This window comes from Cupressus sempervirens, chromosome 3 (assembly GCF_028749045.1).
Source record: "Cupressus sempervirens isolate cs-2001-9-10 chromosome 3, ASM2874904v1, whole genome shotgun sequence".
Classification (NCBI taxonomy): domain Eukaryota; kingdom Viridiplantae; phylum Streptophyta; class Pinopsida; order Cupressales; family Cupressaceae; genus Cupressus; species Cupressus sempervirens.
Genome location: NC_143120.1, coordinates 937,620,036 through 937,637,175, shown reverse-complemented (window position 1 = coordinate 937,637,175; position 17,140 = coordinate 937,620,036).

Here is a 17,140-nt window from a genome sequence, read left to right as displayed (position 1 = left end):
TTAGAGAATCCAAATTGTAACTATTACCATAGCCATAAGTCATTATCCCTCACCCTAACCATAATCATACTCATTATAGGAAGACCCGAATCATGAATGAAACCTAATTGTAAATTGTAAGCCATAAGTGTAATAACTATTTGTGATATAAATACTAAGTCTAACCGTAATTATATTAATTTATTCAACTTATAATACTACACCTTAAAACTTAATCATATTTATAATATGAACCCTAACAATAATCACAAAACTAAACCATATCCTAATTGTAATGAATATATTAACCTTATCCTAACCCAAACCATAGCCTTAGCCATGTACACTTAAAATCTATAATTCTAATCACTTGAACCTAGAATAGCAATTCAATAACTTCCCTTAAACCAAACCAATATCCTAATATTCCTAACCTAAAACTTATTATAATTATATTTGAAACCTTTAACAGCAACCCTAACCTTCTTTCTCTATATTTATCTTCGTAACAATGACTTAAATTCAACCTTAACACTGAAACTAACTTCAATTATAAGAATAAATGGAAACCAAAATCTAATCTTAATACTAACTCTAATCATGATATAAATTATAATACAAAATACTAATGTTAGTCAAATTAATTAATTAAAGCAGCTAGAGTTATGATTGCTAGTAGCTAAGTGAGGGGAAATTTTGGCGGTATTAATGGGTAGGTCAATAGAAGCTAACGTTGCACCCTACGTTATGCTCCAAAATTAAATCTAATTTAGAAACGTTGCAGCAGACTCCTCATTTTCTAGCTTTCAAGGTGAGAACTAAAATTATGTCTGAAGAAAAACTTAGAACGCCGTCATCCAAATATGGCAAAAACGGTCAGAGAAAATGAGGTTTAATTTAGCTGTTGCACCTCCAAATCAGTGGCCCTGATGTTGCCAATTTCAAAATTTATAAGAGACAGTAGCTCTCCTTTTTAATTCACCAAAATACCAAAAGAGCATCATATAAGGAATACAAAATCCATTGTTTCATAGCAAAATGGGTTGCAGGAGATCATGTTTGAGCGTGTATGTGAGAGTTTGGCTGGGCAAATTTGTGAGGACAAGTTTGTTGTAGGAGAAGTTAACTTCATGCTTACCATTTTTTAGTGATCTGTTGTTGTTTGTGTGCATAGTGGGAGGGCTTTTCTTGCTTCCTCCGCCTATCTTTATTATGTATCATAGATTCAAAAGAGGAATTGCAATGGGAGGGCTCATATAATCTCATACATTCAAAATGGAAATTACTGTGAAAATGAAGGAGAAGTTGAAGGTTGGAATAAAACCGAAAATCAGAGAGTTTCTCATGAAGTAAAAAACGAAGTTGAATTGGAGTGTCTTCATGATATGACACAGCGATTTCATTACTCCAACTCTTTCCCTCATTTAGAATGCCAAAGAGATACGGGCGAAACGGATAATTGGAATCCTAGAGAGGTAATATATGGGATTTTTTTTAGAATAATTTGAATTTTCTGCTGTCACAAGAGCCATCTTTCTCTGTATATTTTAACACTATATTAACTCTTTAATTTTATACATTTTGCAGTTTACTAAACCATTGGAATTTTGGCGAATGAAGGAGGGCAAAAATGCATCATCAAAGACTCTTATTAATTCACCTTTGAATTAAAGGTTATTTTGTTGATATAAATGTAATCTTCCCCTCACAAATAATAAAAATAGAACTTATTTCAGTACACTTATCATCAAAAAAATATGTTATAATTAATTAAAGATGACTATGCATAAGTTTAAATGTACAAATTTAAAATATATTTATCATTTATTAATTACAATTATGATAATAATAATGAATTGTGACTTCATTATAATAAATTTTAGTATTTTTCTTTAGATTAATGTAATGAATTTTCTTTAATTAAAAAATATTATATCCACCAATTACAATTCAATAACTCTATTATCTAAATTTTTCTAATGAAATTCTAATGTCAACATGCCGCATTTATAGAATTTTGTTATTAGTACTTGTCTATTGTGATACTTTTAGATTTTATGTTTTAACTACATAGATGCATTGTTAGCATTACAATTTTAAAAAAAATATTTTTCTAAGATTTGACTAGTTGAATTTATTAATATAATAATTGTCATTCAATTAAACATACAAAAATACTATTATATATTATTATTTTCATATATTAATATTTTCATTAATATCTTTGAAATGGACAGACTTATCCCTTGGGATGTTTTAAAGAATAAATTTAAAATTCTTGACTTTCATAAAAAGACTTATAGTATGATTGTTAAAGCTAGTAAAGATATCCCCACCCTTTGTTGTGGACTCTAATAGTTATCTCCAAACTTAAAGTGAAGAATATTTATTCTATTTTAAATTATAATGTTGACATCATCAATCATATTTTCAATATTTGGAATACTGATTTGGATATTTCTTCTTGGATGAATTTTTTTGATTATCTTTGGCAAAGTTCTATTGATCATAAAATTAAATATTTTAAATGGTTACTTATTCTCAATAAGCTACCTATTAGGAACTCTTTCTCTGATATTAACTATTGCAGCATTTGCAGAACCCCAGAAATGGGAAAGCATATTTTCTTTGAGTGCACTTTTGCCAAAGAGGTTTGGTTAATGTTTGGTATTTCTATCCCTTTAGTGGTTTTTTTGGGACATTATATAATCTTTATAGTTTTTTTTAAGTATATTTTATGATTTTTAGGTTTTTTTAGGAATGTAAAACTATGTACATGTGTTAGCTCCAATCCATTATGTGATAAGTCTAATGGATAAAAAAATTCTTAGGCATATGTCCCCATTTCAAAGTCAAACTTGTGCACCATGTAGGTAATATCCCCCCAGACAAGATGCAAACTATGTACAAAAGCGAATGATATAGTGTGTATAGACTAGAAATTCTTGGTAAGATAACAAAGGACATTAACTAGATCATGAGCCATGATAAGGGACCAAGGATATCTTGCAATATGAAGGATATGACCAAGGAATGATAGAGGGGGAAAAACCAGATGGTATCTCGATAGATAGAGGAGCAACAATTGATTACACATGGCACCTGTTTGCTAGGTTTTCACCATGGTACTTGCCCAAAGCACCTGTTTGCTAGGTTTTCACTTTCAGATAAAATTTTTCTCTTGACTCAAATTTTCATGCCAATATGCTTGTTTTCCAGGTTTTCATCAAGGCATCCATTTTTCATGACTTTATTCACTTTTTTCTTGGCTTTTTTATTACTTTTTGCTTTCTTTATTTGATATTTTTTCAAGACTTTTAGATGGAATCAAGAAATTTCCTAACAACTACTAGCTGATAATCTCTAGATCCATGATTTACCATAACTACATAGGATGCGTTCTGTGTTTGTAGCTAGGATCAAACCACTGGAAAGGCCTCAAGATATAGTATTGTCTACTATATGTAAGATAGTGTCTGCCTCTTGTGAATCAAGGAATCTGAGGACAAATGGGTCAATAGATATATCATGTGGAATGTCTCTGATGATGACATATGCAAAAGCTTGGTGGATAAAGATTTGAGCTTGGGTGTTGGGAAAATTAGGTAGCTGGATTTGGGGATAAATAACTAGATATAAGGGAGGGTTGAGACCAATGACCTTCCACATGAATGCTGATCTAGAGAGCTTTGAAAGACATTGTGGCATGTTTAACACTGGAACACTGATATTCACGACATCAACTTTTTCATTTTGTATCTTTGGAAGTTGTTTAACTTTTGATTTTTCATAGTCTAATGGCACCTTTCAGTTTTCACCAAGAGACCTATACTTGCTATCTTTTTCTCTTTTTGATTTGTAACTAGAAAGTGGAGTTGGCTCCCCAAAATATGCCAATGTGTTCTCTTTAGAAGAAATTGTTTCTTTATGATTCTCAATCATAATGCCTTCATAGATTTCAAATTTTGTTATAAGAGTGTCATCATTGTCAAATCAATCAAAAATTGGTGGTCCACATTGGTCCCAATCCAATAGTTCAAGATAAATTGAGGGGGTGTCATCATCAGTGCTAAATGGGCTTTGGTTAAAGCTATGGATATGGGCATTAGATTCCATGGTATCATTGGGGTTATGCTCAGAAGTGAGAGGATTGTTGGTTTCAGGTGGGATATGCTCAAATGCCTTTTCATCATTCAAAATATCCATAGTCTTACACATGGGTACTGTGGTACAAGGAGGATCTATTCGTAATGGTTTAAATCCAAGCCCCAAACTAGGAGGTCATCCATTTATAATGATAGGTTCAATTATGTCTTGTTTGGGAGATCCAAGACCACTACATCCATCATAGCCTTGTTTTTGCATGATAGTAAACCCAAGTCCATACAAATGTTTAGTCCTACTCGTCCATCTATTAAGAAACGCCTGACTTTGGCATTATGGATGATGATTTCAAGATGAAGGGGGTCATTGTGGTTAGGTTTTTCCTTAGGAATATCCTAAGGGGAAAAGGTGATATTTTGTGAGGCGGATAGGTTCCCAACCATGGCTTGGAACTGGGAAACATCCATGTTATCTAGGATTACTAACTCTTTAAGGGCTTGCTCCAAGATCTTCTAGTGTTGGGGAGATGCACATAGTAGGTCCAAATGGATATTTGCACAGGGATCTTGCCAAGTTGTTCAACAAGGCTATAATCAGATGAAGTAGGGGTAACAGGTCTACTAGTGGGTGCAAGTCTAGTAGAAGCAATAGGTCTAGATGGGGATCCAGGTAAAGTGAATGTGGATATGTAGGAATCTAATTCATTAAAATAGTTGATAGTGTAGTCATATCCCATGTGTGTGTAATTAGCATTAGGTTGTGAGTTTGAGTTTGAACTGGAGGGCTTCTCTTTGTCATGATTACTCAAAGGATTTTTGAAGATAGTGTGGTCAGAGTTGGATGCTAACAGCAATGGATCAACTGTGATTACACTATCATCAGTAAGGTCTTGTATGGCATGTTTCAATTGGACACATGATGAGGTTTTATGTCCTTTGGTATGATGGTAATCACATAATTTTTTGTCATCCCACCAATTGGCTTTAGTCAATGGTTCATCTTTGATCAGTGGTAACTCTAGGAAGTTGTTACTCAATAACTATTGTAGTGCAATCTCAAGGGGTATCTCCAATGGTGTGAATTTTCTTTCATTGGTCCTAGAATGTCTTCAATGTTTGTCCTGCATAGAAGTCTCACTCTTTTGTTGTGGGGTTGATGTTTGATTAGGAGTTTGTGAGTTTGTAGGATTTTCACCTTTCAAAGTTAGTTGAGGTTGTGTTGTGCTAATTTTTTGTGCATCCACAATACCATCATTAGTCACATTCTTGTTTTTGGAGAAAAAAATTGGCTTGTCATTAGAGGAACTAGTGTTTGTGTTGTCCTTATTTATCTTGAGGATTCCCTTATGGATAAGAGCATCTTCAATAATAGCCCACCTTTTTCATTAGTTTAGAAATAGTGCTTGGGCTCTTGATTTTGAGTTCATACATTAAGTCTAGTACTAAGTTTTCAATGCACAAGTTTACTTGTTGTTCTTCAGGAATGTCTAGTGAACATTAACTGACTAGGCTTCTCCAACGTAGTAAAAATGTGATGAATGGTTCTCCTATCTTCTGTTTAGTCGAGCACAAATCAGAAAGTATCACTTCATTTTTAATGTTTAAGGAAAAGTGGGAAATGAACTTGTCTGTGAGTTCCAACCAGGATTTGATATTACTAGGAAGTTTGGAGTACCATTCAAGTGCAGACCTACCTAGAGAATGAGGGAACAATCTCATGAGGTAAGTGGGCTCATCACTAAATTAGATACATGAGGCACAAAATTCTCTAATGTGATCAACAGGGTTTCCTTTTCCTCGGTATTTTTCTAACCTCGGAGCCTCAAAATCATTTGGGAATGGAGGCATATACAAAGTTTTATTGAATGGGTTAGGACATAGGTCCCTTTCTATATATAGAGCCTATTTCTTTTGGATTGCCAATGCCTTGACTTATTTGGAAAGTTTTTTGAATTGTTGTAATAGCTCTTCATTGATATTTTTTATGATAATCTTTCCTTCAACTCTTTTGTGCCTATGAGTAGACCATTTGCTATGGTGGGAGCTATGTCTATTCCATTCTAAAATTTCTATGTCTGATGAGTCTGGTGATGTGTCTCTTGGTGGTGGAGGTATGTTGGTACCTCAAAGAAAAAAAGGTACCTATTGTTGGTGAACTTGTTGTGGTATTTGATGTGGCACTTGTTGCAGGATTGACTACAATTGTTATACCATGTGTTGTTGTTGTGCCATGTGTGGCAGTTGCAGTTGGGATACTTCTATTGGTTGTATGTGAGACCATGTATGTGCTTGTTGTTGTAGAGGTATTTGTTGAGGTATTTGTGGCCCATGTTTTTGTTGTAACAAATTTTTTTGAAATACAATTTGTTTCTCAAGGAATCTTTTGTATTCCAACTATTTCTTGAGTTGCTCTTGTTGTTTAGCAAACATCACTTGTTGTTGTTTATACATTGCATGGAAATCAAGTGGGTTTATGTTTGACCACGTATTAGGGATGTTGGATGTTCACACCAATTGAGGTTGTTTTTGTTGTGATTGATGTTGTTGTTGATATGTTGGATGTGTGTTGGAAACATTAGGTCCTTAGACTATCACAAATTGATGTTGTTGGGGTAGTTGGTTATGTCCTTGAGAAGTGATCATTATGTTGGTATTGTTGCTTTGGCTCCTTTGTGTGTTAGAGGTTCCTCCTTGTGACATCATATTGACTTGACTATGAGATGTGTTCCTATTCGGAATGGGTGTAATGTCAATAAGGATTTTTATTTGTACCTTAATAGGGATTGTTGTAGTTGATGTTGCACATAGTGTACTTGTGGTTTGCTCCATAACATTTGATGTCATACCACTTGGTAGGGTTAGGAGCAAAGGTGCACTTTGTTGATTTGCCTCCAAAGAAGGTATGCCTAGCATCCCTAGAGCACAAGTCACTTTAAATGAGTCTTTTTGTTGCATCATGTGACTAAAATCAAGTCTTAATGTCCTTTTGGGGTGTTTAGGGATTGGTGGTATTTCGTCAAACAACAGGTTAACATTGATGTGTTCAAATGTTCTTTGAAGGATTTCGATGGTTGATTCTTGATGGGACCTTATAGGTGCCATTATCATGTTTGAAAACTCTAAAGGTTATTTTCCCTTATATAGGTCCAAATTGATCATGGGTTGTATGTTTTCAATGGTTGTGTTGGTTTGGTGTTTGGACTTAGGTCCTTCCATGTTTGGGTTGAATTTGATAATTTCTTGGGCTGCCAAAAGTTTGAAGTTTTTGGGAAAATTTTTGTCTTGACATGCCCTAGCCATTTTTTCATCAGTGATGCCTTAATCAGTTTCAGAGTCATCACTAAGGTGTATAGTACCTTATTGTATGTTTGATGTGTTAGGGTGGAAGGTACTTGTATTAGGTTGGTTGAATTCAAAGGAATGTGATGGTTCATCTTCGGGTGTGGTTGGTACACTTCCTCCTTCGAGTGGTATCGGTATGAATATAGGTTCAAAGTCAGGACTCAATTGAACTATTCCATGTGTAGGGGAAGTGTTTGGAGGAAATCTCATGGTAGGTTCATTATTCAAGGTTTGTTGTGTCATAGCTCGATTACGGTGCTCTTGCAGATACATGTTCAAGGGGTCTACGCTAACAATGGTTGTGATGCCTCAATTTGGTCTTCGTCAAATGTCAGTTTGGATTTTCTTTCCCTTCTTCTATCTTGGACGAGGTTTTGGTTGCATTGATGTCTCAAAAAATAATGGTTGATAAAGTTATTTGGGTCTCTGAACTGATTGTGTTCTAGTAAGTGTTGGCATGTTAACTAAGAATGCAGATGCAATGGAGGGAAAATTAAATAGACTTTTCTACCTCCCAAGTGCGCACCTAAACTACCAACTGTGCCCAGATAGTACCAAGCACACCGATGATGTAGTTGGGGGCCTAAAAGTATGAAGTTGGTAAGTAAGAGGCATGCAATGGGTAAACAAAGGTGCTAGGGTGCCTAAAATGCAAATTTTGAGTGTTTTGAGTGATTTAGAGTGTTTCCCAAGGTCTTCGGATGTAATACAAGGTGTGGAAGTGAAAATTAGGGTTCTAGAACCTAGAAAGAAACACCTAATTACCAAATGCATTCTAAAACTACCAAGTGCATCCTAAAAACACCAACTACACACTTGAAGTGTGCAATTGGTAAAATAGGGTTGCAGTTGGTAAAACAGGGTTGCAGTTGGTAAAAGAGGTCAAAACTTGATAATTAAGATGTGGGTATGCAAGATATGAGTGTTTTAGGGATTTTTAAGTGTTTAGGGATGTTATGCAATGTGAGGAAATGCTAAATGAATTATGGTTTTGTAATTCAAATTGCAAATGTACTAGGGATATTATGCAAATGCAAATGCAAGCTATCATTTTGAAGGTATGAAAACTGAAGATTATGGTATGAAAAATGGAGGTTAGGGTTATGTTTTAGACTAGGAAATGACACTAAATGTAGGTTTATGCAAGGTATATTATGAAAAGGATGGTTTTCTAGGGTTCGCAATGACATTTGGGATATGCAAAATGAGGGTAAATGCTTAAGAAGGCAATTTGGTTAATGGACACTTTGATAGAGTTTAGTAATGAAAATGATGCTAGGATTTTGATCAATGCAAGATGAAGGGGATATAACACTAGGGTAAGCCAAAATGACATTTAGGAATATGATTATGCTAATTATAGAGGTATATGTAAGGTTTTGAACTTAGGTAAAACCTTTAGAAAGTATTTTGTCTAGGAGTTTAACCTTGTGATAAAGGACTTTTAATCTTGACAAAAAAGTGATAAAAGATGAAAAATATCAGTTTGATAAAAGAAGAAAAGATCAAATCTATCAATACATAGATAGATTATGACCCAAGAAATTTATAAGAAAATATAAAAAGACTAGTCAAGATCCATTATCTGTCAACACTAGGAGATACTGTAAGACTCATACTTTGTCTAGATTTATGACTAAATTCAAAGGTTTTGGGGTTCAAAATGATGTTTTAGGGACTCTAAATGGTGGTGATACTATGTGAATATGTTATATGGACAATTCCTATGATAAAAAATGGGATTTTGGGTGCAAGATGTGGTTTTGGGTCAAGTACAGAATGCGGAGGTCGAAGGCTCCTAGATACAATTTTAGGGTCCTAAAGTGCAATTAGGGGGCCCAAAATGATCTTTTATGTGCCCAAATGCACCTTGATAATTCCAAGTGTACTCCAATGATACCAACTATTTCAATGATGTAGTTGGTAAGTTCTGGGCACAGTTGCTAGTTTCTAGGCACAATTGGTAAGCTAGGAAGAATGTTTGCTGATTCTGAAGGGTATGGTTACCAAAGTGATATGTTAGGAAGCCAAGATGTTGGGGTTGATGTTAGGATGGGATAGAAGATGTAGAATAGAGTTTATGACATAAGGAATGATTTCCTAAGTGAAGGTAATGAAGACTAGGTGATGCAGAATGCAGATCTGGGCAAGTTAATTCAAGGGGGAGCTAACCAGGTACTTAAAGAGATAGTTGAAGCCCCAAAATGTTATCTGGAATCCAAAACCAAGTCTGAGGATGAAAAAATGTGCCTAGATAGTTTAGATTACATCAATTATTTAGTTGGTAATTTTTGGATGAAGTTGGTAATTTACGGATGCAGTTGGTAAACTAGGCTAAAACTAAGGTAATTTTGGTAGCTGTGGTTTCAGGATTGATGTCACAGAGAGGTAAATAGTAGGGAATAGTGTTAAGATCAGTATGAATGCTCAAAATTATTCTTAGGACACCCAAAATGATGGTTAAAATGGTCAAGGTGATGATTGGGTATGCAAAGATGCAAGGTGGTGGATGCAAAGTGTAGATTTTGAGATGGAAATGCAAAAAACTAAGGGAGGTAAACTAAACCCAAATGGATGAAATATATAAGGTAATGGATACAAAAATAGAACTAAAAGGTAAAATATGAAGTCTATATGATGCAAAAATGAGGCCTATCCTAGGGTAAATGTAAGTGGAGTTTATGCAAGAATGAAATCTATGTTTTGCCAAGCACATTTAGGAGCACAAGTTGCCATGTTTTTCAAGGTCTGAACGTGTTGAACCAAGGTTTGCAAAGTTTGGAAAAAGGTTTAATTTTTTTAGTAATGTTTAATGTTTTAACGAGTGTTTTCAAGTTTCCAAGGTGTAAATTTGAATGTTGGCTATTATCTTGATTATGTTTTACACACACAAGACACATTAAGACAATAAGCACACCACAACCTAGGCTTTTAGGATTGTATCCATTGAATTCCTACTTGAACCAAAGTTTAGTTATGCTTATCTAGAGTGGACAACCTAGGATCTTGTCACTACAAGCTCCCCCTTAGAGTGCACTCACTTCTCAAGGCTACCAAGATTCGCTTCCCAAGAGGCATGACTTCCCAAGGGATTTTTGCCTCTACTAAGGACTGTGAGAATGTAGGATGTCTTCAAGGGCATGGGTGACCCCTTAAGCTAGTGGATAGAAAGGAATTTTTCCACTAAAACATGGTTTTTAGTAAGGGCATTCTGTTTGGCAAGTAAATGATAAACTTTCACAGAAGGTCTCCCAGCCCTAAGAATAGGGGTTTGACGCACCACAAGTGTACTGGAGGAGAGCTATCACACAGAAATACAACCAACACAACTTTAACCATAATCAAGTTTTATATAGTAGCAGGAATGTTGACCTAGCTTTTGTCCCATTACTGCTCTAAGGTCGTTCCCTAGCATACCCAATATCAAGTATCTTGGTCTAAGGCAGGCCTCATATAGAAGTTACATAGATTTCTCTTACACCTGAGATCCATGAATGTCGATGGGAGAGGATATGTCCAATGTAACTCCTAGGGATTTAAAAATTGTAGACATGCTAGGCAGAAAAGAAAAAATTCATTTTAAGCACCAAAAAAAGTGTTGTCTAATCGAGGAAATCCACACACATGGTTTTGACAAGCACACAATGGTCTTCAACAACGTCCTGCAAACAAAGCATTAATAGTCTGTTATGATCATGTCTTCATCCCATGACTGAAACATGTTGCATTTAGACCATTAGTAACAAAAAATAATCTAATCTATGTTCTAGAAGCAAATGAAAACCTTACAAGTAGATTTTGATTGATGTGCGTGTTTTTTGTGAACCAAGTGTGCTCAGATAGAATAAATTGCAGCCCAAAAGGCCCAAATGGCTTAGAACACCCCCAAGTGTGCCTAGATAGTATAGACTACAACAATGAAATATGTGGGGCCCAGTTGGGTGCAGTTGGTAGTTTTAGGGCATAGTTGGGAGGTCAAGTGCAAACTGTGGAGAAATGGTGCCTAATCAAGACCCAAAAACTAAATTTTTTTGACACCTATAGTACCAAGTGTGCCCAAATAGTGTAGACTATGTCAATGACATAGCTGGTAAGTTTTGGATGTAGCTGGGAAGTTAGAAACAACAAAAAGGGGTTTTGGTGATTTCCAAACTCTTAAAATTGCTCTTAGGGGTCCCAAGTGTGCCCTGACAGAGCAGAGTGCACCCCAGGACAACAAGCTAACATAATGCATGAAACAAGAGCATAGAAGCATGTTAATGGACCCCCTAATTAATATAGGTCTGAAAAGGAAGAGTAGATAGTCATTATACACTTCCAGGTGAGCTCCTTCCTTGCAAATAAAAGCACAAAATAAGAAAACCCAAGTTATATATGCATGTTCACGTCGGGTTCACAAAAATGTAGTGCCTATAAAATCGGTTAAATGCATAACATACTATGAGAAAATAAAAAACTCAATCAACATACATTAGAACCCACTAGTCTACCATGAAAGCCAAACTAATCAAAAGAAGAAAACACAAGGTTAGAAACCCCCTCTTTCATTTGTAGCTCCTATGTCCTTCTTTCTTCTCCAAATGATTGTAGCTCCAACTTGCCTATAGTGCACTCAAAATTGAAGAAAAAGTCTATGATATGGATAATGCCATGAGAATACTAGAAGTGTGATTTTAGTGTGAGAGAAAGAATTCAAAATGTAAAGAAGCTAGGGACTCAAAAGACTCAAGAATTAGGACCAAAGGACTTTCAAGACCAGAAATGAGAGAAAGAGTGCTCATTTTATAATGGGCATGGAGGATGAGAGCATTGGATTTGTTGCCCTTAGATATGCGATGTGGCAAGAGATTCCTTTTAAAATCCATGATGCATATGAAAAAATATCCAATTGTAAGATTCTATGATGCATGGAAGTCAAACTTGGATAAATGTGGAAGAGAATCTATGGCACGTCATAAGACACCTCAAGCTCACTTAAAGCCAAGAATCTATGACAAATAAGCCAAATAAGGACATGTGTAAGAGACTAAGAATATTTGATTATGACAAATCTCATCCAAGTGTCAAAGGAGAATCAATGAGGTGTCGTATCCAAGTGTCACTATGATGCAATATTTTATCGAATATTTGAATTAAAAATCCTTTTATTCCACAAAATAAAAATTAGTAGAAAATGGAATTAATGATGGAAAATAGAACTTAGGAAATCGTAAATTTCCATGGTTTGTAAATGATGAATCAATTAACTAATAAAATTAATTAATTTAGGACAATAATTAGGAAGAATAATTAGAAAGAATAATATTATTAAATTATGGGTTATTTAATCCTATAGAGAAAATTAGTAGATGATTGGCCAAAATGATTAAATAAATGCGACTATATCCTTTGATGAAAATATGATGATGATAGTGTAAATTGACTAGGATAGTGATAGGTAGACCAAAGCCATGGTCAGATTGATTGATTAATTGAAATTGATAACATGTCAAGGACACATGACATAAATTGATTGATACGTAACATTTAACTAACATTGAAAATGCTACAAGATCGAGGTTGGTTGATAAGGTTGATCATAATAACATCAATGGAAATTGTCAATATTATTAAAATGGTTGATAATGCCATGATCTAAAATTGAAAGACTCAACAAAGTCAAAGATTGGATAACATGAATGATAGTTTGACCTAGCACTGAGAGCCATGGTAGTACTAAGGTCAGATTGATAAGATTGATAGGTTGGTAGGTTTCCAAGGAATTTATAGCCACAACAATACCTAGGATTGGATAAATGATTATTGATTTGCAATTTTTGATATGCTCTAGGTTCATTAGGACTAATTTTGAGTGATTTTGAGTTGATTTGGGGTGATTTTGAGTTGATATGAAATGGTTTTGAGTTGATATGAAATAATTTTGAAATGAAATGAAATTGATGTGAAAGAGGATACAAATGATAAATTATAATCAATTTGACCAAAAAATTGAAGCTAATAGCATGAGAAAATTGGAGAAATTAGTATGAAGAAGTGATGAAACTATAGATGCGAACCATTTTTTAGCATCTATAGTATCAAGCATTGATAGATTTGTCTTTTGGTACAATGAAAACCTCACTCTAACACTAAAATTTTTCTAATATATTTCAAAGATTTCATATATAGGTTTTAGGACACATCAAAGGCCACACAAGCTAGGAAAGACAAGGTTGGTCAACACCATCTTGGCTCTGGTAGATATATTAAAGTTTACTCATGACTTGTAAGTAGTAGTAAATGAAATTTCATATCAAATATTTTATTTAAAATTACAAATAAGAAATACATTCAATATTGATGATATTATGCAAAAAATGCAAGGTGTTTAATTTAATCTAGTAGCCTTAGAAGAGGACAAACAATTTGGCTTCAAGAAAGGTTATAAAGTAGTGGTTTCCTACCACTACATAGATTCTAGTGGCCAAAGAGATTTAGAAATTCTTGTGCACTGGTTCACACATAGGTAAATAGGCCTAATGAATAATAATAAAAATTGAGAACTTCATGAGAAATAATCTATCTTATGTTAATTTTGAATAATGATAACAATGTGCATGACATTTTGTTGCAGCCTTCTACTCTAGGCACATATCCTACACATGAGGAAGGCCTTGATGTGCATCATAATGATACATGTGCATAATCAATTTCTATTAAAATTTAATTATGTAATTATTAATAAAATTTAACATCTTAAATTATAATTGGTTCCTATAGTTTCAGTATATAGTACAATTATATACAAGCATCAATGAGTTAGTGTTAGTACTTGCAATATATACTAAAATAACTAAAAACCATTAGGTCACAAGTTCGAATAAAGAACTGAGAAATTTCTTGTAGTTGATACAACACAATTATATACAAGCATCAAGTATTTAGTGTTGGTAGTTGCAACATATAATACAATAATTGAAAACCATTAGGTCATGGGTTCCATGTTTTCCAATATCTGAAAGGATGAAAATTATTTTCTTGTATCTTGACTACTTTGAATGATTGTGCACAAGTGTTGAGGAGAATATGAACTGAAACATCTTTTGAAATATGAGACCAATTTTTTAACAAATAAAATTTCACATATCATTTGAACTTCTATTTGTAGTGAAAGAATGGTGTTAGCAAATACATTATTGCAAAAACATTTTCAAACTCATTTGATAATAACCTACCTGTAAGTTTGGGATACATAGCCATAGGATAAAGAAGAGCCAAGGAGATATGATTTCTAAGACCAAGGTTGAGGGAATGGTATAGATGGTATTGGAAAAATACAAAAATAGATTTTAAATAGAGAGAAGGAACTTCTAGCTTGTTTTTATTGAGTAATAGATGCTAATTTATACAATAGCTTGACTCAACAACATTCCTAAATGAATGTGAATTAGATTGAAAACAAACTACTTCATGATTGACAACACACACATAAACTTAACACTAACTGAAACTTACGGCAACCTAACTTGACACATCTGCAATAAGAACTTGATTCATACTAAAATTCTTTGACTCAATCCTAAACTAGATTCATGTTGTTAGCAACTCAACAAGGCTTTCCACATGTGCAAAAATTATTATTGACTACTATTGGAACATTAACTCCAATAGATGAGCAGCTAAACAAGAGTGTCATGAATTGCAAGCATGACTGCAAAACCAAAAAGCATATTTTTTTGGTTTTTGTTTTAGCAAAAAAGATACAAGTAGAAAGAGCATAAAAAAACTTAAGGCAGTTATTGCTAGGCATTTTAACATAAAGGAATTTCCATGTTAGAAGTTGATACTATGCATCAACTTTAGAGTTCCAAATTTGGAGGATAAGTTAATTCCATTTGGATTGCAAGAAGGAGCACCTCCACTTGGAAGTAAGATGAGATGATATGAAAATAGGAAGAAGGAGTTGTTTGTAAATGGTTCAAAGGGGAATTAGTGGATGCCATGTGCATTAGGCCATCCCCATACATTCAAAAATTTAGTATCACAATTAAAAAATAGCAAGTTATAAATTTCAAATGTCATGAGCTCTTAAATATCAAGAATTAGTTCCTTATCAAATGTTATGAGTTGCAAGTGTGATTTCAAGAGAAGCCACCATTTCTAGTTAAAGGTGGAATGGTCCCATAAATTTTAGAAGGTTTTAATTCTTTTTTTTCTGAATTCATTTTCCTCTACACCTCTTGATATTCCCTAACAATTTATGATCTTCTTCTTGAACTAACTTGTTCCACCATATAGAAGAATATAGGAAACTTATCCTATGGCTAAGCGATTGATCAAACTAAATTAATTTTGTAGAGCCAGATGGAGTAAGGGTGCAGATCTTTGAGTTTTAAAAAAGGATCTAAGAAGATCTCATCTTTCCAACTAAGGGTCCCCCAAGAATTACCAACACAAGTTATTTGAATGTGAAATATAATTAATTCTTTCTAAGGGGCATCACCCTACAAGCCTCTAATTATCCATTTAGATAATAGGAAAGCACCTTGTGTGTATGGATCATTGATTTATAATTCTCTTTTGTGCTTAGGTTGGATGAAATACTCCCACGAAGTAGTAGGAATTCCTTTTTTATTTCCCCATTTAGCCCATAGGAAATTTTTGATGGGTTGGGTAAGATGGCTGCAAAAACTTTTAGAAGGTATCAAACATGAGGATATATATGCATGACTAGCTAGCAAGATTTTGTTAGCCACTTCTATTCGATCATCCATAGATAAGAATCTATTTGTCTAATTCAGAAGTTTACCCTTGATTTTATTAAAAAACCAATTCCACATATCTTTGAGGGATATCTAGTAGTCATGCCATGTTTACTTCATTTCCACTCTCTAAGAATCCAATTTAGATGAGACATAAAATATTCTTTTTTATGCAAAGCTAATTTAGATCCATAATTGGTGTAAAAAAAATCTAAGGTATCTAAAGTATTAGCCACCTTTTTAGCTATATTTTGAATTAAAAAATATACTATCATTAGTTAAGTGGGAGTTGAGAGAATGGCATTATTAGGTAAAGATATGGCATGGATAATTTATGTTGGATACAATTGTTCAATTATGTGTTGTCTTTGATGTCACACAAATGTCATATCAATCATCAGAAAGAGTCTACCAAGCTCAGAAGGTCAGCGAGGCAAAGGACAGAGTCTACTGAGCTCAGAAGGTCAGCAAGGAAAATGATATATTCTACCAAGCTCAAAAGGTCAGCAAGGCAAAGGATAGAGTCTATTGAGCTCAGAAGGTCAACAAGGCAGAGGATAGAGTCTATCAAGCTCAGATGGTCAGCAAGGTAAAAGTCCAGCATCTATTGAGTAAATAGTTGTTATCGAGCTTTCAAGGTAATCAAAAGAAATTTAGTTCTTATCAAACACACTCGGTAATCAAAGAAAATATGACAGAAACAATTCTTACCGAGCTCACTCGATCAACAAAGAAAATATGATAGAAACAATTGTTACTAAGCTCACTCGGTCATCAAAGGAAATGTGACAGAAACAGTTCTTACTGAGCTCACTTGGTCATCAAAGGAAATTTCCAGAAGTAGTATTTACTAAGTAGGGTTGGCCAGTAAAGGATTTCATTATCTTATGAAATAATATTTATTTGTTCAGAGTAATATTTGTAGCTGACTAATGTATGATTTATGGGTAAATGCAACATGTAAATAGGCCTACT